The sequence below is a fragment of the Odocoileus virginianus genome, chromosome 16 (genome assembly GCF_023699985.2).
Source record: "Odocoileus virginianus isolate 20LAN1187 ecotype Illinois chromosome 16, Ovbor_1.2, whole genome shotgun sequence".
NCBI lineage: Eukaryota > Metazoa > Chordata > Mammalia > Artiodactyla > Cervidae > Odocoileus > Odocoileus virginianus.
The window spans coordinates 7437548-7461933 of record NC_069689.1 but is presented as its reverse complement, the minus strand read 5'-3'; the positions used below and the strand labels follow the sequence as shown (position 1 = coordinate 7461933).

General features: G+C 52.4%; 1 pseudogene; it reads right to left on the bottom strand.

Moving 5' to 3' along the window:
- Window positions 1–3510: 3510 nt before the first annotated feature.
- Window positions 3511–4225, bottom strand: LOC110139652 (large ribosomal subunit protein uL11-like; annotated as a pseudogene).
- Window positions 4226–24386: the final 20161 nt, after the last annotated feature.

Sequence of the window (24386 nt, the reverse complement as noted above, 5' to 3'; positions counted from 1 at the left end):
CTGGGCCCTGCCGCGCGGCGGGCGGGATCCTAGTTTCCCGAGAGGGATGGAAGCTGCGCCCCTTGCAGTGGATGTGCTAACTCTTAACCAGTGACCTCTAGGGAAGTCCCTCGGGTTTAAGATTCTTTAAAATATTTTAAAGACCTGTCCACTTGACTGAATGGAAATTTTACCTCAACAAAAGGAAATCTAAGATAAATCCTATCAAATGCCTCCATGAAATGAACACAATTTCTCTCTTCTGCTTTATTGATATGATGAATTGCATTAGACATTTTCTGTTAATAAATTATCTGCAAGCAAACCTCACTTGGTTTTAGAGTATGAGCCTTTTAATGTGCTTTTTGATTCTGTATGCTAATATTAATATTTTAACATTGATATTAATGAGCTCAGTCTGTAATTTTACACTCGTGCTGTGTTCTTAAGAGTTCTGATAGCCATATTATTGAAGGAATATTTTTAAATGGGAAAATTTCATTAGTTTCCTATATCCTGGAATACATTATAGTATTGGCTTTTTTAAAAAATATCATTTTTTTTAAATTATTTATTTATTTATTTATTTATGGCAGTGCTGGGTCTTCCCTGCCGCGTGGCTTTCCTCTAGCTGTGAAAGGAGAGGCTGCTCTCTTGTTTTGGAGCACGGGCTCCAGAGCACAGGCTCAGTAGTTGGGACTCCGCGGCATGTGGGATCTTCCTGGACCAGGGATCGAACCCGTGTCTCCTGCATTGGCAGGCAGATTCTTCTTCACTTAGGAGATTGTCTTGGCCTCATGACTTTTCCAGGGATAGCTCTGCATCACCTGCTGTGCTTAGATTTTCAAATCTATTCAGGGATCTGTTTCATTAAAATTATAAACATTAGTTATATGAATTATAATATTTTCTTAGAAAAACCATATGTTTCAATAAGGTTTTATTTGCCTAGTGTGCATCAAAGTAGCCTCTTGTATTTAAAAACAATTTTTTATATCTGTGATGATTTCTTTCACTTGCTCTTCTGTATGTTTTAAATTTCTCTTCTTGATTTGGTTTTCTAATTCTCTATTTTTTGGGATTTTTGTCCCTCCAAAATTAGCTCTTGGAATTATTCTTTCATCCTAAGCATCTTTTGGTTCCCAGATCTGTTTATTTTTGCCCGTATCTTCACCCTGACCCTTTAGAAAAGCTGGTCCGTCAGCCTCACCGCAGTCAAGGCACACGTTCAGCAGCAGCATCCTCCTCCCTCCTCCCCACAAAGAGGACAGCCCCTGGGTGGTCCACGGTCCCAGGGCCCCAGCATGTTCCTCACCTGTATCCCTCAGGGCTGTGGTGATGGGGGAGAGTCTTCTTAGGACCACGGTCAGGAGATAAGTTCCTGGTTCTTATTTTGGAAACCTCCCTCCCCATCATACCACAGCCTTTCCAGCATTTCAACCTCCACCACTGGGCGACCACTGAGCCCCAGTTTCAGTCAACCAACCAAGAGAAAAGTGAGGGACGCTTCCAGCTTCTTGAGTTGAAAAATCGTTGTTGTTTAATCGCTAAGTTGTGTCCAACTCTTCGCAACCCCATGGACTGTAGTGTGCCAGGCTTCCCTGTCCTTCCTAGAGTTTGCTCAAACTCATATCCACTGAGTCGATGATACCATCCAACCATCTCGTCCTCTGTCGTCCTCCTGCCTTCAATCTTTCCCAGCATCAGGGTCTTTTCCAATGAGTCAGTTCTTCGCATCAGGTGGCCAAAGTATTGGAGCTTCAGCTTCAGCATCAGTCCTTCCAATGAAAATTCAGGGTTGATTTCCTTTAGAATTGACTGGTTGCCATCTTTGTTGTCCAAGGGGCTCTCAAGAGTCTTCTCCAACACCACAGTTCAAAATAAATTCTTCAGTGCTAGCCTTCTTTATGGCCCAACTCTCACATCCGTACATGACTGCAGGAAAAACCATAGCTTTGACTATAAGGGCCTTTGTCAGCAAAGTGATGTCTCTGCTTTTTAATACACTGTCTAGGTTTGTCATAGCTTTCCTTCCAAGCAGCAAACGTCTTTTAATTTCATGGCAGCAGTCACCGTCCACAGTGATTTTGGAGGCCAAGAAAATAAAATGTGCCATTTTTTCCAGTTTTTCCCCATCTATTTGCCATGAAGTGATGGGACCAGATGCCAGGATCTTAGTTTTTTCAATGTTGAGTTTTCAACCAGCTTTCTCATTCTCCTCTTTCACCCTCATCAAGAGGCTCTTTAATTTCTCTTCCCTTTCTGCCATAAGTGTGGTGTCATCTGCGTATCTAAGGTTATTGATATTTCTCCCAGCAATCTGGATTCCAGCTTGAGATTGATCCAGCCCAGCATGTTGCATGATGTACTCCGCATAGAAATGAAATAAGGAGGGTGAAAATATACACCATGTCATACTCTGTTCCCAATTTGGCAGCAGTCCGTTGTTCCATGTCCGGTTCTAACTTTTGCTTCTTGACCTACACACAGGTTTCTCAGGAGGTAAGGTGGTCTGGTATTCCCGTCTCTTTAAGAATTTTCCATGGAGAGGGAAATGGCAACCCACTCCAGTATTCTTGCCTGGAAAATCCCATGAATGATGGAACCTGTGCCTTGCTACATGGGAATCCTTCCTTACATCAAAGACAGATCTCCACTTAGAAGAAGTCTCTGAAGATAAATTGTAATCTCATTGAAGACCTCTATGTGATCTTTGGAAGATAATGTCTGTTAACCAAAGTTATTCTTTCTCAATGGGCTGGATCCTTTCTAAAGTGGATGAAAAGTATTTCACACTATCTGGAAAACCAAAAACTTAAAGCTCAGGTGTTCCAGATCATTGATATAAATTTGGATATATATATATATATATATACATACACACACATACATACATATAAATATTTAGCTTAGTTTTAACTGTTCTTAAATTTGTATGCCAATAATTATACATAAAAAAGCTTTTTTCTTAAATATTTGTCTGTGGAACATGTCATTTTAAATATATTGTAAATACTCAGTTTTAATAAAAAGTTTAATATGAAAAAAAAAAGAATTGTCCAGTTTGTTGTGATCCACACAGTCAAAGGCTCTAGCATAGTCAATGAAGCAGAAGTAGATATTTTTCTGGAACTCTCTTGCTTTTTTGATGATCCAACAGATGTTGGCAATTTGATCTCTGGTCCCTCTGCCTTTATTCCCCCTCTGCTTCCTACCTCTTCTGTCTTTTCTAAATCCAGCTTGAACAACTGAAAGCTCACTGTTCATGCACTGCTGAGGGCTAGCTTGAAGGGCTTTGAGCATAACCCTACTAGCTTGTGAAATGAGCATGACTGTATAGTAGTTTGAACTTTCCTCGGCATCGCCCGTCTTTGGGATTGGAATGAAAACTGACATTTTCCAGTCCTGTGGCCACTGATGAGTTTTCCAAATTTGCTGGCACATTGAGTGCCAGCACTTTAACATCATCATCTTTTAGGATTCGAAATACCTCAGCTGGAATTCGGTCACTTCCGCTAGCATTGTTCGTAGTGATGCTTCCTAGGGCCCACTTGACTTCACACTTCAGGATGTCTGGCTCTAGGTGAGTGATCACACCATTGTGGTTATTCAAGTCATTAAGATCTTTATTGTACAGTTCTTCTGTGTATTTGTTTTTTTTTTTTTTGGCTGTCAAATAATCCTTTATTTTTCTTTTCCCTTTGCAGTTCTTAACTAACTGGTCACTGCACCACACCACTGTTGATTTCATTTACGATATCATGAGGGTGGCGGCCATCAACACTGCAGCCCCCAGATGGGGTGCTTCCTAGGATCTTTTTAATGGTTCCAGAGCATTCTCTAGCTAGAGATCAATGCCGCACCTGCTGGGCAATATCGACAATCTCATCAAAAGTGATGTTTCCACTGTGTTTAATGTTTTTCTGTTTCTTTATATTTCTTAGTGGTTCCTTGAGGGCTTTGATGATCAGGGCAGAAGCAGAAGGTACCATCTCAATCCGGGCCTGTCTGTTCTGAATGATCAGTTTCACTGTAATCCTTAGCCCTTTCCAATCACCAGTTGCCCTGGCGATGTTATCACATAACTTTTTTGGAGACAGACCCAGAGGGCCAGTCTTGGGGACCGGGGCAGATGTGGCACCAAATTCCCCACTGGTGTACCTCAGGTATGTGACTTTGATCTCATTGGGGTCGAACTTAGGTGGCATGGTGGAGACGGCTGGTGTCGGAAGAACCCGGATTTGGGGTGACAGAGTTGCACTTTTGCCTCCTCCGAGCCGAAAGCTCTTCTTGTGTCTTCTTGCCACCTCTCCTTAATCTCTTCTGCTTCTGTTAGGGCCGTACATTTTCTGTCCTTTATCGTGCCCATCCTTGCATGAAACGTTCCCTTGATATCTCCAGTTTTCTTGAAGAGGTCTCGAGTCCTTCCCACTCTGTTGTTTTCCTCCACTTCTTTGCACTGATCACTGAAGGCCTTCTCTCTCCCTGCTGTTCTCTGGAGCTCTGCATTCAGTTGGAATATCCGTTTCTCCCTGGCTTTTCAGTGCTCTTCTTTCCTTGGCTATTTGTAAAGGCTCCTCAGACAACCAGTTTACCTTCTTGCATTTATTTTCCTTTGGGATGGTTTTTGTCACTGACTCCTGTAGTGTTACAAACCTCTGTCCATGGTTCTTCAGGCCCTCTGTCCACCAGATCCAATTCCTTGACTCTGTTCATCACTTCCACTATATAGTCATAAGGGGTTTGATTTAGGTCATACCTGAATGGACTAGTGATTTTCCTTACTTTCTTCAATTTAAGTATGAATGTGGCAATAAAGAGTTCATGATCTGAACCACAGTCAGCTCCAGGTCTTGTTTTTGCTGACTGTATAGAGCTTCTCCATGTTCAGCTGCAAACAATAGTCAGTCTGATTTCCATTTTGATCATCAGTGATGTCCATGTGTAGAGTCATCTCTTCTGTTGCTGTGAAAGGGTGCTTGCTGTGACCAGTGCGTTCTCTTGGCAAAACTGTTAGCCTTTGCCCTGCTTCACTCTGTACTCCAAGGTCAAACTTGCCTGTTACTCCAGGTAACTCTTGACTTCCTACTTTCGCTTTCCAGTCCCCTATAATGAAAGGGACATCTTTTTTGGGTGTTAGTTCTAGAAAGTATTGAACGTCTTCATAAAACTGTTTGACTTCAGCTTCTTCAGTGTTACTCGTCAGGGCATAGACTTGGGTTACCGTGATATTGAATGGTTTGCCTTGGAAACGAACAGAGATCATTCTGTTATTTTTGAGATTGCATCCAAGTACTGCATTTCAGACTCTTTTGTTGACTATGAGGGCTACTCCATTTCTTCTAAGGCATTTTTGCCCACAGCAGTAGATATAATGGTCATCTGAATTAAATTCACCCATTCAAGTCCATGTTAGTTCACTGATTCCTAAGATGCTAATGTTCACTCTTGCCATCTCCTGCTTGACCACGTCCGATTTATCTTGACTCATGGACCTAACATTCCAGGGTCCTGTGCAATACTGTTATTTACAGCATCAGACTTTAAGTTTCACTACCAGACACATCCACAACTGGGCGTCGCTTCTGCTTTGGCCCAGCCACTTCCACCCTTCTGGAGCTATTGCTCCACTCTTCTCCAGTAGCATACCGGGCACCTACCAACCTGGGGAGTTCACCTTTCAGTGTCCTGTCCTTTCACCTTTTCATATAGTTCATGGGGTTCTCGAGGCAAGAATACTGAAGTGGTTTGCCATTTCCTTCTCCAGTGGACCATGTTTTATCAGAACTCTCCACTGTGACTAGGGGTGACCCTGCACGGCATGGCTCGTGGCTACACCAAGTTATACAAGCCTCTTTGCCTCAATAAGGCTAGGATCCATGAAGGGAGCGCTGAAAATATCAAATCCCAAATCCCTTGTAACTGCACACATCTTGGAAGATTTAATCCAATCCACAGTATGCTCTTCCCTCCCTCAGTAGGACTTGCAGACTCCAACCCACACATCCCCAGGCTCCTGACAGTATAAATGACAAATCCGGCAAACCTTTTGATGTGTAAACGCTCTTTTCCCAAATTAGGCTTGTACTTAACCTCCTTGGACATGCTGGGATCTGACTCTAATTGTGGGTTTGGGGTGGTGAGGGGCGGTGGGATTGGAGCACCTGCTTGCAAAGTAACCACATCAGAAGAGGTCACTGCTGGGCCTGCAGAGGAGGCAGGACTGGACCCATGGGGGCGGGGGGGGCCCTCAGCGTGGTCACTGGTTACTGTGGGATTCCGGAATCTAGATCTGCCCCAAATCCGGCGTCCAGCTCTGTCCCCATCAGAGCCCTGACGTTCAGGGGACCTGCAGAGGGAGGTCAGCTCAGCCTGCCTTGGGATTCTGAACCCTCTGGATCTTGCTGGGGCCGCCTTGGGAGCGCATCCGCTCTGCAGGCTTGGGGGAGCAGAGACCCTTTCAGTGATGGAAGGAACACTCTTGCTCTCTGACCTGCCTTGAGCTCAGGACTCAACCCCCCGATCATGTCACCTAATTTCCTCAGTGGCCCCTTCCACTGTCCCGAGCTGTGCCCGCCCCTCCTGCCCCCATCACTGGTTGTGCAAGTAACCGTTTCACCAGCGTACCGCTAGCTGTTATGTTCAGTCGCTCAGTTGTGTCCAACTCTTTGTGATGCCATGGACTGCAGCAAAACAGGCTTCCCTGTCCACCATCTCCCAGAGTTTGCTCAAATTCGTGTCGATTGAGCCAGTGGTACCATCCAACCATCTCTTCCTCTGCCACCCGCTTCTTCTCTTGCCTTCAATCTTTCCCAGCATCAGGGTCTTTTCCAATGAGTCAATTCTGCATCAGGTGGCCAAAGTATTGGGGCTTCGGCTTCAGCATCAGTCCTTCTAATGAATATTCAGGGTTGATTTCCTTTAGGATGGACTGGTTTGATCTCTTTGCTGTTCAAGGGTCTCTCAAGGGTCTTCTCCAGCAGCACAGCTCAAAACATCAATTCTTTGGGGCTCAGTCTTCATGGTCCAAATCAAACACTTGTACACGACCACTGGGAAAACCATAGCTTTGACTATACAGACCTTTGTCAGCAAAGTGCCGTCTTTGCTTTTTAATATGCTGTCTAGGTTTTTCATAGTTTTTCTTCCAAGGAGCAGGCATCTTTTAATTTCATGGCTACAGTCACTGTCTGCAGTGATTTTGGAGCTCAGGAAAATAAAATCTGTCACTGTTTCCATTTTTTCCCTTTTTATTTGCCATGAAGTGATGGGACCATGACTTTAGTTTTTTGAATGTTGAGTTTTAAGGCAGCTTTTTCACTCTCCTCTTTCACCCTTATCAAAAGGCTCTTTAGTTCTTCTTCACTTTCGGCCCTCAGAGTGGTATCATCTGCATATCTGAGGTTGTTGATGTTTCTCCAGTTACCATGGTTCCAAATGTCCCACGGTCCCATCACTGGATCCTCACAGCCTCCAACCTCATAGGGCGTGTGGACCATCTGAGATGCCCCCCTGGTAGGCCTGTGGGCTGCAGCGGCCATGGCTGCCCGCACGGTGGGAGGCAGGATTCGGCTCTGGAAAACAGGCAGGAGTCCAGGTTGACCCTGGGCTCTCCGAGGCTTCTGCAGGATGGAGGGGCATTATATCTGTGTCTCACTGATGGGAGCCCAGATTGCAACTAGCTCTGACAAGAAGGAAGCATCTGCGGGCCGGGTTAGGTGTCCGAGGAGGCCGGGCAGCCCCGCCCAGACCCGCAGAAGAGGTGCCCAGCTGGTCCTGCCGCCCAGCCTGCCGCTGAACCTGAGCCCCGGAGCAGCTACAGTTTTGAGAAGCCGCGCTTTGGGGCGGTCTGTTGCATATGCACCTTCCAGCGGGGTCGCTGCCCCTGCTGCGGCTGAGAGGCCAAGGAAACCAGAAGACGTGCCCCCGCATTCGTCCTGGACCTCACTGAGGACAGTGGCCTGTGGCAGGACGTCCCACTGATCGCCCAGCTGGGCTCGCCAGCGGACAGATGGAAACAGCAGCAGCAGGTCCACCTGGCTTTTCCCCCAGCTCTCGCCTGGGGGGCAGTCGAGGGCGGTTCCAGGGAGCCCACTGGGGCTTCTTATCTCACCCACATCCTTGTCCAGCCGTGACTGGACTGGACCCACACTGTCATTTCTACCAAGTTGACTTGTGGGTCACATTCAGTCCAAACTTCGGAGGAAAAAAAAGACATTATTTGCAGGACTCCCCAAGCCCCCCAAACTCAGAAGTCATAAAGAGAAAGACTGACAAGACTCAACTTCACGTGAATTTAAAACTTCTGATCATTTGCTGTAGGACTCAGGAAACTCAAGCAGGGGCTGTGTCTCAGCCTAGAGGGGTGGGATGGGGCGGGAGACGGGAGGGAGGCTCAAAAGGGAGGGGATACATGTACACCTACGGCCGATTCAGGTTGAGGGTGGACAGAAACCAACAGAATTCTGTAAAGCAGTCATCCTTCAATAAGAAATAAGTCAATAATTTAAAAAAACCTTCTGGTCAGCACAGGAAGCACAAACTGGGAAAGCGTTTCTGCGACACAGCTCTGACAGTGGACAGGTTGGACCACGTGGTTTAAAGGTCCTACTTGGCAGAAGAGACCACAGTCGCCTCCCAACTGGGAAAAAAAAACTTGCAACCTACATAATGGAAAAACGGACAGATATAACCATGTAAAAATTAAAAATATCTCAGCGCAAAAGATACCATAGGCAAACATAGCTGGTCCAAGCTGCTCCTCCAGCTCAGGGTACAAATAAGGTCACATATTTCTGTTCTTCATGGCACCCTGCCCGCTCTCACGGCCGGGACGCTTTCCACGGCAGCTCAGCCCCCCATCACCTCAGGCGTGTTTGCTTTTGACACCGGTGCACCCCTCCCCCGGCCACACGCTGCCCCCGGGACACCTGTGTGCAGGCGGTTCCCACGGCAGCACAGGGCTCCGGTTGCTGGGACGCCATTGACGCGTTCCCACCCAGGGTGCTGCCCACATCAGAAGGACTGGCTTGCACTCTAGGATGACAACCAGAGGCTGGCTCCTGAGAAGAGGCGTGGGGACTCTGTCCACATCCTAACACAGAGAGGCATTGGACGTTAAGAATGATAATAAAATGCGTGGCGAAGCTGAAAAGCCAGGAGGGACGGGGTGAGAGAGGATGGGTAGGTGTTGAACCCTTGGGGGCAGGGCGGTGGCGCCCAACGCGCCTGGGAGGTGCTGGGGCTGCGGTGCCCCCAAAGCCAACCCTGGGGGTCTGCCCCCCCGGGAGGGTCCGAGGGAAGGCAGAGGTGCGCGGGGTCCTCGCCGGCACGGCACGGTGTCCCTGGGGCGCGGCCTGCTCTGCAGCAGGCGCAGAAGGCGGGCCCTGGGGCTCGGGACACCCGGTCAGAGCTGCGGTGGCCGTGGGCCCTGGGCACTTCTGCAACCTCCCGGCGCCTCCAGGAGTGAAAACCGCATCCTCAGCCCAGCCCTCCCGTAAGCTGGGCCCCAGCCACAGGAGTTACTTCTGTGAAGTGGCGAGGCCTGGAGTACAGAGAATGCCGTGAAGCATTTGTGAACAGTGGGCTCTGGGCCAGCTCTCACCCGGGGCAGGGAACTGAGTCCAGCCTGGAAAGATGCCCACGAGGTGCGGGGTCCAGGAGAGGCCAAGGCAGGTCTTCCCTCTGCGTCCACTCCCCGCCGGCATCTCTCGTCCACACTGAGGTGCTCTGGCACCCTGACCTCAACCGTGCCGGCCGCTGGGGGCTCCAGCTTCTGTCTCATCACCACGCAGAGCCACCTCGCCCGGTGGGAGCCTCCGACCAGGAGCCTGACATTGACCCATGTGGCTGACCCAGCACATGTCTTCCTTCTTGGCGACCACCCTGGGCAGCCGTCCCTGAGCACCGGGCTCTGAGTCCAGTCCCGGGTCTGGGAGCTAGGGAGCTGGGGCCGTGAGGAGGTCGTGGCTCCCCGCCTTTGCAAAACACTGCCCAGGAGAGGTCCTCCCGAGGCAGTCACGACGGCAGGGGCACAGTCCACCAGCTCTTGCACTGCCAACCCCAGCTGGGAGCCCGGGGTCCTCAAGACCACCGTCCTTGTGAGCATTCACCAGAACTCACTGGGCGTGCCCATGGGCCCAGCTGTGGCCGCGACCCCGACAGGGCACAGATGAAAGTCTCAAGGTGGGGAGGGCCTGGGCGGGGCTCAGGAGGGCTGAGCACCAGCTGATGTCATCTCACCCTGGAGTCCTAATGTGTGACCTCCCCGTGGGGTGTTGCCACTTGGGGTCCAGGGTCCTCACTGGAGCGCCACACCCGACCACCTCTCTGGGGGGCAGGCTGACCCGTGGCCCACTCTACATCACACTGACCCACAGGCCACCAGACACCAGAGACCCTTTTGCCAGGCAGGACACCCCAGAGGCCTAGAGATCACCTCTCAGGAGCTGAGGGCCAGGTGGTCTCTGGAGTCCATGCCTTTCAAGCAGAGGAAGAGACCAGTCCACACAGGCGGGGAGCGGCTCTTCCTAGGGCCAGCCGGCCGAGGGGGCCATCGGACGTACTTGAGCCCACCTCATGCCCCCAGCCCATCCTCTGCAGCAATGCTGACCAGCACAGAAACCCCCTGCGGAGGCACTGAACTCAACCTGGCTTTGAACTAAGTCGACGCTGAGGCTTTGACAAGTGTTTTAGAGTTATTGTAGAAGCTGACCACATCATAAGCGAAGAAATACAACCCAAGTTCTCAGTGACCATGACTGACCACCCCTGCCCCCTCCCGATTCAGAACGATCCCACGAGCCCCAGAGCAACTAAGCCCAAGCTGCACAGCCACTGAGCTCTAGAACCTGCAAACCACAACTACTGAGCTCAGCACCCTGGGAAGGTGTAAGCAGCAGCCCACCCTCGTCTCCAGCCCCACCGAAGGCATCCGGGCTCCCAGCAGTGCGGCTTGGCAAGTCTCCGCACCCCCAGCGGAGTCCACCTCCCACTTCCGGAATCCTGGGACTGGACCTCAGGGCTTCCTGGGTCCAACAGGAAGTGCCACATGCCAATTCCATGCCTGCGCCTCGAGACGCCTTGGGCAAGGGGGAAACTTATGCACTAGAGATTACAAACACTGCTGGAAGAGACGAAGGCTCTAAGTGAACAGATATCACTGTTCACAGAATGAATGACTCAGCACCTCTGTGATGGTCACCCTCCCTGAGCTCATCCACGGACCCACGGCAACCCCTATCAAAATCCCAGCTGGCTTCTTAATTTTTACAGAAACTGGTACACTGATCTTAAAATTCACATGTAAATGTAAAGTCCCCGGAAGAGCCAAAATAGTCTAAAAAAGAACAAAGTTGGAGGACTCAACATTTCCTGACTTCAAATCTTACTCCAAAGCTGTCATAATCAAGTAGTACCGTATGAGCAAAAGGACAGACATCCAAACCAATGGAGCAGAACTGAGAATCCAAGAATAATCCAGTACATTCATAGCCAAGTGATTTTCAACAGGGATGCCGACCCCAGAACGGGAGGAAGCACACATCACATCCTTGATCGAGGACTTGTGTCCAAATGTGTCTTATCACTCAAGAGCATGACAGATAATCCAAGTTTTAAGTGACCAAAAGTTTTAGATAGTTGACCAAAGGACACAGACAGCCTCTAAGAACTTGAAGAAACACTTGGCAACATTAGTAAGTAGAGAAATGCAAATTTAAACCACAGTAAGACATGCGAGGATGGCTGTCATCAAAAGAACAGTCAGTTGTTGGAGAGACTGGCTGTTGTTTAGTCGCTAAGTCATGTCTAACTCTTTCACGACCCCATGGACTGCAGTTCTTCAGGATCTTCTGTCCGTGGCATCTCCCAGGCAAGAATACTGGAGTGGGTTGCCATTTCCTCCTCCAGGGAGAAACTGGAACCTTCGTATATTAGCAGTAGAAATGTGGCATAGTGCCACCATCTGGAAAGCAGCTCAGCTGTTTCTTAAAATGTTAAACATAAATTTACCATATGGCCCAGCAATTCCACTCCTCTCATCTACCCAAGAGAAATGAAAATGTATGCCCACACGGAAACTTGTGCATGAATATTCACAGCAGCTTCATTTCTACAGACCAGGATGGAAACAAACCAAATGCCTATCAATTGGCAAGTGGGAAACAAGACAGGGTGGGTCCTCACAGTGGAGGATCCGCTGGCGATAAGAAAGAACAAAGATCTGACTCATGGTATAACACGACATTATGCCAAATGAGAGACACTCTCAGATGGTGTGATTCTATTAATGCGAAAGGTCCAGAAAAGGTAAATCTGAGGACACAGGAAGTACATCAGTGGTTGTCAGGGGCTGGGCCCCGAGGCTGCTTTGTGGGTGGTGAAGATGTTGTGCAGTGAGACTGTGGTAGTCACAGCATAATTCCAGATTTATTTTTAAAAAATTGAATTGTGACACTTAAGCAAATTTTATAGTTTATAAAATATAACCCAATGAGACTTAAACAGAAAGAACGGAAGAGCAGCCTCGAGTACTGAGCTGTCTCTGTCTCCCGCTTGGCTGCCGTCATCTGCTACTGATGAGATGTGTGGCTCAGACACTCTACTGCCCCCGCCCCAGCTGACAGGCAGCTCCCGGATGGGCCAGGAGACTGTCCTAGTCAACCTCAGGTGACCGGCCAGGTGCCACAGGCCACAGCAAGGTCAGCCCAGATGAGCAGAACCACCCAGCGGGGCCATGCCTTCATCAGCAATCACGGACTCTCCTGCTTTACCTCGAGCTGGGCAGTTTGTTACCCGGCACCAGCTGACTGATGCACACCCTGACAGTCGCAGCACTTGATGCCAGACAGCCGCAGATGATGACTGCTGATGCGGCAGAGATGTGGGCATCACACCCCGTCTTGGATGGAGCTCAGCTGGGGGAGGACAGACATGCTCCCTGCAGTGCTGAGTACATGGGGTGGCGTTGCCCCGTGATCTCTCCCTGGAGCCCCGTGAGCACACAGCCCCAGTGCTCGGGTTTAGAGACCGGTTCAAACACATGTGCAGCCTCGGTCGGAGGCCCGCAGGGAGTCAGTTGGGCGGCTCCCCCCGCGGTGCGGCGGCTCAGCACACTGTGCACGTGTGACCATCAGCAGCCCTTCTTCAGAACCCCACCTGCCCCGGAATCCCGCGGCTTAACGTCTGGAAATTCTGGGTTGTTTTGGAGCCATGTCAGCTTCCTAGGGGTAGAGGGGTACGACTGAGACTGATAAGCAAATTGGTCAAAGCTGCAGGACACAGGGTCCCTAAACAAAACTCAATCATACTTTCACACACTACCAAGAAACAATGGGAAATGGAAACTTAAAAATACCATTTAGAAAAGTAACACTTAATGGGAAATAGGATAAATCTGTTTTATAAATAGGGTCAGAGCTGTAAAGAGAAAACTACTAAACGAGAATGGTATGCTAAAAAATGGTTAAGATGGGGACTTCCCTGGTGGTCCAGTGGTTAAGACTCTGCACTCCCAAGGCAAGGGGCTCGGGTTTAATCCCTTGTTGGGGAACTAAGTTCCCGCAGGCTACACGGCACGGCCAAAAAAAAAGTAGTTATGATGGCAAATTACATGGTGTGTGTATTTTACCACAATTATTATAATAAAAGGACAGAAAACCAAAAAAGGTCCCCAATATTAACAGTGGCTGTTTTCTGGGGAGTGAGACTGTGAATGTTTCCCCTTCATTTCTGTGTTTTCCTATACTGTCCACATTTCCTCTGATCAACAAGGATCACTTATAATTAGGGAAAAGTAAAATTAATTTTTAAATAATAAAAAAAAGAAACTGCTAAGCACTGCCAAGAGAAATTCACCAAGAAATGAATCAATAGAAAGGTACACAGCCTGGAGGGTGAGAAGACCCAGTTTTGTTAAGATGCCAAATCTCTCCAAATTCCAATCAGAATTCCAGCAGGAGTGGTAGGGCCATTCCTTAAATCAGTCAGATTTTAATCAGTTTCTTAAAAAGCTAAAATAGGGACCTCCCTGGTGGGACAGGGGCAGACTCCGTGCTTCCAGTGCAGGGGGTCTGGGTTCAACCCCTGGTCAGGGAACTAGAGCCCATGTGCCACAACGAAGACCCAGGGCAGCCAAACAAATAAGTATTTTTTAGAAGCTAAAAACACACTTACCCTACACCCCAGCATTCTCACTAGTGGGTGTTCAGCCCAGAGAAACCGAAGCTTCCGCTCACACCAGTGCCCGGTCACTAGTGTCTACAACAGCCTAGACGGGAAACAACGTCCTTCGATGGGTAAACAGCTAGACAGATCTCAGGCATCTACGTGGTGGGACAGGGCTCAGCAACACGCAGGAACAGGCTACCCATCACCAGCTGGAAGGATTCAGAGGAGGCGATGCTGTGGGCACAGAGCCATCTCAAATGTTGCAGGTTGTGTAGTTCAACTGACACGATTTCCCTGAAGCGGCAAGACTGCAGAGAGGTGGTGTGGATTAGTGGCTGTGGGCGGGGGAAGCGGCGGCTGGCAAGGGGCAGCAGGTCGGGGTCCTCCTGGTGCTGCTGATCTGAGCTGCATTTAAGCTGTGGCGGGGGGTGTGGGAATCTACGCCATGGTAAAGTGTCAAGGACCGATACACAGACACAACAGGAGCGTCTGAAGAATCCGGGGTGGCCAAGGAGGGTCTGTGGGCTGGTTACCAGATCCTGCTTTGACTGTGTGGTCACTAAGTCTTGTCCCACCCTTTGAAACCCCAGGGACTATATACCCCACGAAGCTCCTCTGTCCAGGGGATTTTCCAGGCAAGAATACTGGAGTGGGTTGCCATTTCCTTCTCCAGGGATATCCTGCCTTTGATAATACACCATAATTACGGAAGGGAGGCTGGTGGGGAAAGCAGGGTGATGGGTGCACAGGAATCCTGTATTATTTTTTGCTACCTATTGTGACTGTATAATTACTTCAAAACAAAATCCCAGCAGGGTTTTTTTTTTTTTTTTGGTGGAGGGGAGCGTGTAGACAGAGGAGCCTGGCTCGCTACTGTCCAACAGGGTCACAAAGAGTAAGACACCACTGAAGTGACTTAGCATGCACGCACGCACAGAAAGTGACAAACTCATTCTGAAATTCAGATGAAAATGCAAAGGACCCAGAGTGGCCCAAAACAACTTCAAAAGAGAAAAGCAGAGGTGGGAACGCCCTCGCAGTCCAGTGGTTGGGACTTAGCAATGTCACTGCTGGGGCCCAAGTTCATTTCTTGTTGGGAGAACTAAGAACCAAGGTGTGCGGTGCAGCCGAAGAGAAGAAAAGAAAAGGAAAACAGAGTGGCGGAACTAACACTACCTGATTTCAAAACTGATTATAAAACTACAGGAATCCAAAAACCGGAACTGATCCCAGTGTCCACCAATGGGTGTGACTGGATTAACCAGCGGTGGCACACCCACACAAAGGAAAACTACACAGTAATAAAAAGGAACAGCTACTGATTTACACAACAGGAACTGGCCTCAAAATAATTAAACTGAGGGAAAAAAGCCAAGTCAGAAAAGACTACTTCCTGTTGTTGTTTAGAAGCTAATTCATGTCCTCTTCTTCACAGCCCCATGGACTACAGCACACCAGGCTTCCCTGACCTTCAACATCTCCCAAAGTTTGCTCAGATTCACACCCATCGAGTTGATGATGCCATCCAACCATCTCATCTCCTGTCACCCTCTTCTCCTTCTGCCCTCAATCTTCCCCAGCATCAACATCTTTTCCAATGAGTCAGTTCTTTGCTTCAGGTGGCCAACGTATGGGAGCTACAGTTTCAGCAACAGTCCTTCTAATGAATATCCAGGGCTGACTTCCTTTAGGACTGACTAGTTTGATCTCCTTGCTGTCGAATGGACCCTCAAGAGTCTTCTCCAGCACCATGGTTCAAAAGTATCAATTCTTTGATGCTCAGCCTTCTTTATGGTCCAACACTCACATCTGTACATGACTACTGGAAAAACTATCGCTTTGACTATACGGATCCATTGTCAGCAAAGCAATGTCTCTATTTTTAAATATGCTGTCTAATTTTGTCATAGCTTTCCTTTCTAGGAGCAAGCATCTGTTGATTTCATAGCTGCAGGAGCTGTCCATAGTGATTTTGGAGCCCAAGAAAATAAAATCTGTCACTGCTTCCACTTTTTCCCCTTATGTTTACCATGAAGCCATGGGCCTGGATGGCAGGATTTTAGTTTTCTGAATGTTGAGTTTCAAATTAGCTTTTCCACTCTCCTCTTTCACCCTCATCAAGAGGCCCTTTAGTTCCTCTTTGCTTTCTGTCATTACAGTGATATCATCTGCATATCTGAGGTTGTTGATACTTCTCCCAACAGTCTTGATTCCAGCTTGTGATTCATCCAGCCCGGCATTTCTCATGATGATCTCTGCATCCCCAGATGAACATCTTTCCCACTCTGGCCCAGCTGCTTCATTCTTTCTGAAGCTTTTAGTAACTTCCCTCTGCTCTTCCCCAGTAGCATATTGGACACCTTCCAACCTGGGGCACCCATCTTCTGGCATCATATCTTTTTGCTTTTTCATACTGTCCATGGGGTTTTCCAGGCAAAAATACTGTAGTGGCTTATCATTCCCTTCTCCAGTGGACCACGTTTTGTCAGAACTCTTCAGTATGACCCATCCGCCTTGGGTGGCCCTGCATAGCATGGCTCTTAGCTTCATTGAGTTAGATGAGCCCCTTCACCACGACAAGGTTGTGATCCATGAAGGAGGTACATCCTGTATGATTCCATTTATATGAAATTCCGGGCAATGCAAACTAACCCATCATGAAAGAAAGCTGATGAGAGGTTGCCTGGGGTTGAGGGGTCACAGAGGGGCACGGGGACACTTTGGGGATGACAGCTATGTTCACTGTCTTGATCGTTGCCATGGTTTGCAGGTGCGCACTCACATGAGAACTTGTCAAGTGTGTGTTTTAAGCGTGCGCCACTCACTGCATGTCAAGTACACTTCAGCAGAGCTGTCGTTAACAGTGAGGAATGTGTGGCAGCAACTGCAGATTTTTTCCACAGTTGGGCACAGATTCTGTTTCTTGAGAGGAGCCACGGTTCCTACAGCAGGAATGTGCAGGTGGAAAGCATCCAGGGAGTTTGTGTACCTGAGCTCTAAGGTCACTGTCATCCTGTTTTCAACACAGCTGCATCTGGGCCCCATCCCCATTTGGGGAATGTCCGTGAGGTCCTACTATTCACACAAGATACACATAGATGGTATGTGGGTATCATGACATACCCACGTATACCCATGTAAATCATGACACAGCCACAATTTCTTTTAAAAGAACACAGATCATCCAACATCAATAATCATTAAAGATTTACAAATCAAACCCACCTTAAGACATCATATCACACCATTAGGATGGCTACTATATCTAAAAAACATAAAATATTGAGTGTTGGTGAGGACGCAGAGAAATTGGAATCTCCCTGCAGTGTTAGCAGGAATGTAAAACGGTGCAGTTGCCATGGAGAACAGCATGATGCTTCCTCCAAAAAATAAAAAATAGAACTACCATATGATCTAGCAATCCCAGCATGGGTATTTATCCAAAAGAACTGAAAGTAGGATCCCAGAAGGAGACCTGCACCTTTGTTGAGCACAGCTGAGAGCTGGATGCAACCTGGCTCCAAGACGAAGGGGTGGACAAGATGTGGTCCATCCAGACAAGGAAATGTCACTCAGAACTAGAAAGGAAGGGGGTTCTGATGCCGGGCCTCAAGGTCATCACACTGAGTGAAATAAATCAGTCACAAAAAGAGAAATACTGCTGACTCCACTGATAAGAAGAACTTAAAGTAGTCCGATTCCTAGGATTTGCAGCCAGAGGCTTCAGGGCAGAGAAAATGCACAGCTCTTGTTTAACGGGGATGGAGGCTCAGCTCTGCGAGGTGAGGAAGCTCTGGGATGGTATTTCACGACACTGTGAACGTGCTTTAATTAACATTACTGAACTGTGTGCTCAAAGACGGCTAGGACGGAAGCTTTACCTTCTGTGGGTTTTGCCACAATTGAAAACTGTAAACACACCGTGATGGTCACTGTAGTGTGAACGTGCCAAGGCCACCGAGCTGCACCCTGGAAACGGCTGAGGTGGCCAAGTGTCTTATGTCTGTTTTACCACAGGCTCCTAAAGTGGAATTTACAAAGGGACTGGGCCTCCTGCTGGGCCAGCGGTTAAGAATCTGCCTGCTGATGCAGGGGACACAGGTCCAGTCTCTGGTCTGGGAAGACTCCACAGCGAAGCCTGTGAACCATAGCGACCGAAGCCAGCGCACCCCAGAGCTTGTGCTTTGTAACTAGAGCTCACTGCGACTAGGAGTAGCCGCTGCTCACCGCAGCTAGAGAGAGCCAGAGCGCAGCAGCGAAGACCCAGGGCAGCCAAAAACAATAAAAGAAATTAAATTAATTTTCTTTAAAAAAGCGGAATGAGAGGTGACAAGATGGCAGAGGGGTAAGTGGACATGGAGTCCATCTCTCTCCACAGATGCATCAGGAATACATCTTCAGACACAGAAGATCTCACAGAACACCAGCTGAGAGCGGGCAGGAGTCTTTGATGCCCGGAAAGGAATACATAGACCCATGTAAAACTCTGAATTCCCTGGTGGTGCAGTGGATAAGGATCTGCCTGCCAAACCAGGTCCAGGAGGATTCCATGTGCCACGGAGCAACTAAGGCCCAAGAGCCGCAATAACTGAGGCCCGCACGTCCAGAGCCCGTGCTCCCCAACCAGAGGAGACACTGCAAGGAGAAGCCCACGCACCGCCCTGGAGAGTGCCCTCCGCTCACCACAACCAGAAAAAGACCGTCACGTGCAGCAAGAAAGACCCAGCGCAACCAAAAATTTATCCATTAATTAAATTTTAAAAAGAAATGAAAGAAAGAACACAGATGACAGGTTCCATGACTCCTTTCGCGGATCCTGCCTTTCCAGCTCAACCGTCCATGGGCCTGTGGACAGCGTTCCGGGCGCCCTTTGTAAAGCCCGCCGCGTCCTGTCTCCTGGGCTGCCGGAGCATGGTGACCCTCCCGGACAGATGGCACAGTTTGGGATCTGGTTACTGGCCACTGTTGGCCAGGCGGCCACAACCAGCCCAGCCTTAGGACCCTAACGCTCGGTGCTCCCAGGCGGAGGCAGAGTGGAGCACTGGACAAGCGTCCGGCTGTCAGGCGCTGCCCTGCGTGCAGCGGCGCCCCCTCCTCGCCCCCGGTCCCCGCCCCCACCCCACCCCAGCTTCCCTCCACCAACAAGGTCAAGGAGCTGCTTCACGCTGACCTTAACTGGAACTTCTCGAGTGGTCATGAAATTTGACGGGCTTTTCTGTGTGAGTTTTCTAAGCGCTCCTGAGAAGCCCTCGGCCACACGCGGGTGACTCAGGGCCCACTCCCGGCTCAGGCCCCACTCGGCTACATCCACTGAGCCCGTCCGCGGGAGCCCTCCCATCTCCGCGGCTCCAGGGAGTAGGGCACAGAACCACCCACCAGCTGTCTTTTTCCTTCCTTGATGCTTGATTGGCTCTTGGGAGAATGCTTTCCTGGAATGCGTCCCTTAGTTTTCTGTTGGGGACAGTTTCCCCCTTGTCAGTTTGTAGAAGCTCTCTGAACAGTTGTCAACGCAGTAGTTGTCCTCATGAGTGTTGTTATGAAGAGGTGGAGCCCGTGTGCGAACACCGCTTACCGCCTGAGCAGTCGGACCAGCGGGTCACGTGGTTCTCTGGGTCTTGGCCTCCAACTGTAGACTCCTCGGCGGCGGACACACACCCCGGGTCCCGGGTCCCGGGTCCTAACCCCGGCGCTGCGGCTGTGCTGGCAGGTCCCGAGCCTCTGTCCGCCCAGCCCTGCCCTCCCGGTCCTCTTCCTCCTGCTGCGAGGCCGCTGGCCTTCACGCCTTACTCCCCTGTCCCGGGGCACGTTTGCTCCTCGTGGGTCGGGACTCACCTGTGTCCTGTTCAGACACAACGACTCTCCAGCTGTGGGCGGACAGGCGGCCGAACGCCTGTGCCGGAGCTGCTTCCCACCGCCCCACACTCCACGGAGGAGCCTGTGGGAGAGAATTACCCCCACCGGTCGAGGACCGGGGTGGACACGCCCACTGCCCCTCCCCTCCAGGATGAGCGGACACGCCCACTGCCCCTTCCCTCCAGGATGAGTGGACACGCCCACTGCCCCTCCCCTCCCCTCCAGGATGAGCGGACACGCCCACTGCCCCTCCCCTCCAGGATGAGTGGACACGCCCACTGCCCCTTCCCTCCCCTCCAGGATGAGGGGTGGAGGTGCTCACTGACCCTCTCCCCGTGAGGACTTCCGCGAGGGCTTGCCCTCTGAACTCTGGCCCGAGCTTCCCTTCACAACACGTTCCCCTTCCTCACTCTGCAGTACTGACCCCTCCCACGTGTCCGCCCTCCGGCCGCTGGGCTGCTCCTACTTGCGCCTTGGACACCATCCAGGGCAGTGGCCAGGCCGCAGGGTCCCTCGAGCGCCCCACGCTCCAGGACACTCATCAAGCCCCGCCCCGGTCCCCACCTCCGGGGTCCACACATGTGGACACGTGGAGTCCTGCAGCTGGGCAGGCCTCCAGCCAGGGGGAGGGGCGGACTCACTCCTCCAGGCCCGCCATCTCCCCTCGTGAGGTCCAGGGACGCCCCCTGCCCCTCTCCCCACGGGATGGGGAGGAGAGAAGCCTCCTGCCCCCCAGGACTCCCTGCAGGAAGGCAGGTGTCTCTTCAGCCCCCGTCCCCTCTACCCCCAACCCCCAGGTTACATCTGCACCCATGGCCTCGGCTGCGGGAGGGAGGGGCCGGTCCAGCCTGGCTCTGGGTGGGGGCTGGGAGACCTCTGCTCTGGCTCCGGACCCAGCTGGGCGGGGGCCCCACCCCGTTCCCTGGCAGCCCCTCCCCTCTCTATCCAGTGATAGGTGCAGGAGGGAGACAGCCGTCCAGCGTCCAGCGTCCTGCGCAGCTGCTGCTCTGGGGCTGGCCTGGCTCTCTGTCCTGGGACCCTCTTCTCTGCTGCGTGGGGAGGGAGGCGCTCTCAGCACCCCGGACCCCAGGTCCCTCTCTCGCCGGCTCCCTCGGGGTCCCCATGCCGGCGCCCTCCCTCAGAAGCCTGCAGCAAGCTTGGAGTTTGGGGCCAGCCCGGACCTCTGGGCCCCGTGCGCGTGTCAGGGAGGGGCAGGGGGCCAGCTGGGTGTGCTTTTAAACATGTCCCAAGTCCTCCCCCCTAGGATGTGGGCTTGAAGCCCAGGTGGAGCTGGTGCAGTGACGGTGGGTCAGTCATCAAAACCTCGCAGCTTCTGTCCTGCGGTTCCCGGTCCCTGGGCATTGGGGAAGCCACCCACCCCCTGGTGAGGACACTGCAGGGCCCCTGGGGGAGGCCCAGGCCCCAGCAAGGGTCACATGAGGGTGCTTGGAGGCAGACCCCCCTCCCCAGTCCAGCCCAGTCTTCAGAGGACAAGCCCTGGCCAAAACTGTGACCGCAACCTCTGGAGACCCCGGGCCAGAACCGTCCTGTGAAGCCCCTCCCAGACCCCAGACCCACAGAAGCTGTGAGATGATAAAGGCTTGTCATTTTAAGCCCTTTGGGGTGACTATGTCTGGGGTGACTTGTCACACAACAGCAGATAAGCAGTCCTAGAACAGACAGCCCCGGGTGGTATTGCAGGTTTGGGTCCCAACCACCCCAATAGAGTAAATATTGCAAGAGAGTCACGTGAACTTTTTTTGTTTCCCGGGGCATATGAAAGTCATGTTCACACTCTACTGTAGTCTGTGAAGGGTGCAATAGCGTGATGTCTAAAGTCAACATACAGACCTTAATTTTAAAATCATGCTGTTGGAAGAATAGCAGTGATGGGATTCCTCGACAAAGGCTTGCCACAAGCCTTCAATCTGCAAAAAATGCAGCGTCGCAGAGTGCAGTGAAGCAAGGGTTTGTACACAGACAGGAAGCCCAGGGCTGCGCACGAGGGGACTGCGAGAGGGCGTTCAGGGAAGACCCAGCGCCCAGTCTTGGGGGTCACCGCACACGAGACCTCTCTGCCCCAGGGGCTGGCTCGGTGCTCAGGTCTCACTGAGTACTCCTCATTGCGGGGCTTGGCGGGGCCGGAAGGTGGAGACCCAGAGCGACAGCACACTCGTGCACATCACCTGCCCGGGCACCAGTGCCGCCCGCCCACCCCACTTTGTGGATTTGGCTCGTCTCCCTGGGTCCTTGCAAGACTCCATCTCTTCCACAAGCTGGAGAACTTTCTGGGGGCTGGCCAGGCAGCGCGGGGACCGGGGTTCCCCACTGCGAGCTGGGGGTCCCTCGCTTGGTGGCTGCCTCTCTGCCTCCTCCTTTCTCTCTGTTTGGAGCTCCTGTTACCTCCCCTGAATCTCTACCCAAGCATCTCGTCTTCTCCCCTGTGACCTTCAAGACTGTCCTGCAGGTCTCCGTGCTGACCACCTGCGCTCGACGGGACCTTGAGTCCGAGGTCGAGAGTCGTCTTGGGCCAGCACTGACCTGCGATGCGCTGCCCCGCCCCGCCCGCCCCTCCCTGATCGCCGGCTCCGTGGCCTGTCTCCTGCAGCAGGTGCTGCGGCGTCCTGACCGGGCCTCCCTCTGGATACCCAGCGCCCAGCGTCCCCCAGGGCGACTCTAACCATGAGGAGGGCAACATTTGGGGCTCAGGAGGCAGAAGGGCCGCCTCTTGGGGAGCCGTGTGTGGGAAATGCTGTCTGCATGGGACCTGCGGCTCAGTGAGCGGTCCCGCCCATGCGAGGGGACATCCGCCCCACCCACCCCGTGCCCACCCGCACCCAGAATCCGTCACCAGCCCCATCCTAGCCGACGCTCAGGCTCAGGCACCAGCCTGGCCTCGCTGCTGGCCCTGGGTCTGGCCAAATGTCCAGGGTTCCAGTGGGTCCTCCCTGGCTGGATGGTGGGCTTCCAGAATCTTCCAGGGCTGGGGGCAGGGGTGGGGGGGTGTGTGTGGCACAGACTTTCTCTTTCCTAGTGGCCTCCAGGCCCCTGCTCCCTGGAAACCCTCATGGATCCTGGACAGCCCAGCTCCTTGAAGACCTGGGTCTGGGCTCTGATGAGGCAGGGCCAGAGGGCTGGGTCCAAGAGAGCTGGAGTCGGCCGCGCAAGGCCAAGGCCACAGGCCCACAGCCCGGCCCACAGGGGTTAACGGGCCCGGCCACCCAGGGGATAGATGTGGAATCTCCTCCCCGCTCCCCGGGGCCTGGTTTCTTCGGAGACTCGGCAGGCAGAGCTGTCGCCAAGCAGAGCCAGTCCCTGGGGCCCAGCACCGAGGAAGCAGCAGGTAGCCCCAGGGGGCGGCTGCGGGAGGCCCGGATCCCGGCCCCGGAGCCTCTCTGCACCCGCGGCAGGCAGGCTGCCGGGACAGGGGTCAGCACTGACGGGGCCCTGCTCCTGGCTCTGACCCTCTGGGGATGAGGAGGTCGGGGAGGCCCGTCTGAGTCCAGCCGGAAAGAGGGGCTGCTCCAGCCGAGTTGCGGACCTACAGAGACAGCCACTGTGGGCTGGCCACTCTTCACCTGCTGGACACAGGGCTCCCTGGGTGCCTGGCCTATGGAGAGAGTGCCTGCTGCCCAGGATGGGCCAGACCCCGCACGTCTGCCAGCACAGCCCCACCAGGCACCTGCTTGCGGCCTCAGGCCCCCACCCAGGCCTGCCTCTCCCCAGGCTGGCACCTCAGCACACCTCGATGCCTACCTCCACCCCCCACCATCCTCTCTCAGCTGCGCAGCAGCGGGGACCTGGCCAGACCCGCAGCCTCTGCAGATCCCAGCTGGAGCCAGTGCAAAGGTGCCGCCCGCTGTCTTCTCAGGGAGACCCCTGCCTCCGGGCCCACACCCTGAGCCCTGTGCTGCTTCCAAGCCCACGGCCCTGCAGGCCCCGGAAGGCCCAGATCCTGTTTGATGAAGAGGCTCCCCAGGCGCCGTCAGGCTGGGCGGGGAGCAGGCATTGAGGGGCGCTAGGAGCGGCCACAGCCTCGTGAGAGAGGAGGCTCATGCAAGGCTGCTGCAGGGCCGGGGTGCCCTGGGCTGCTCCTGGGCTCCACGTCCACTCCCCACTGGCCACGGCGTGACGCTGCTCCACGCCCAGGCTGGCGAAGGCGCTGCAGGGGCCCAGCCGGTCTTGGGAAACTTGGGGCCCAGCTGCGGCCCCCGTGAGCCTTCCTTCATCTGAGCTTCCTCACCGCGCGGCTGACCCCTGACGGCCCACCTCCACACCCAGGAGAGGACTGGGTGCTGGCGGAGGCAAGTGGAGGGGCCTGGCAAAGCGGAGGACGGGGCCGGCAGGGCACGGGCCTCCCTGGGGGCAGGGGCCGTGCCGTCCGG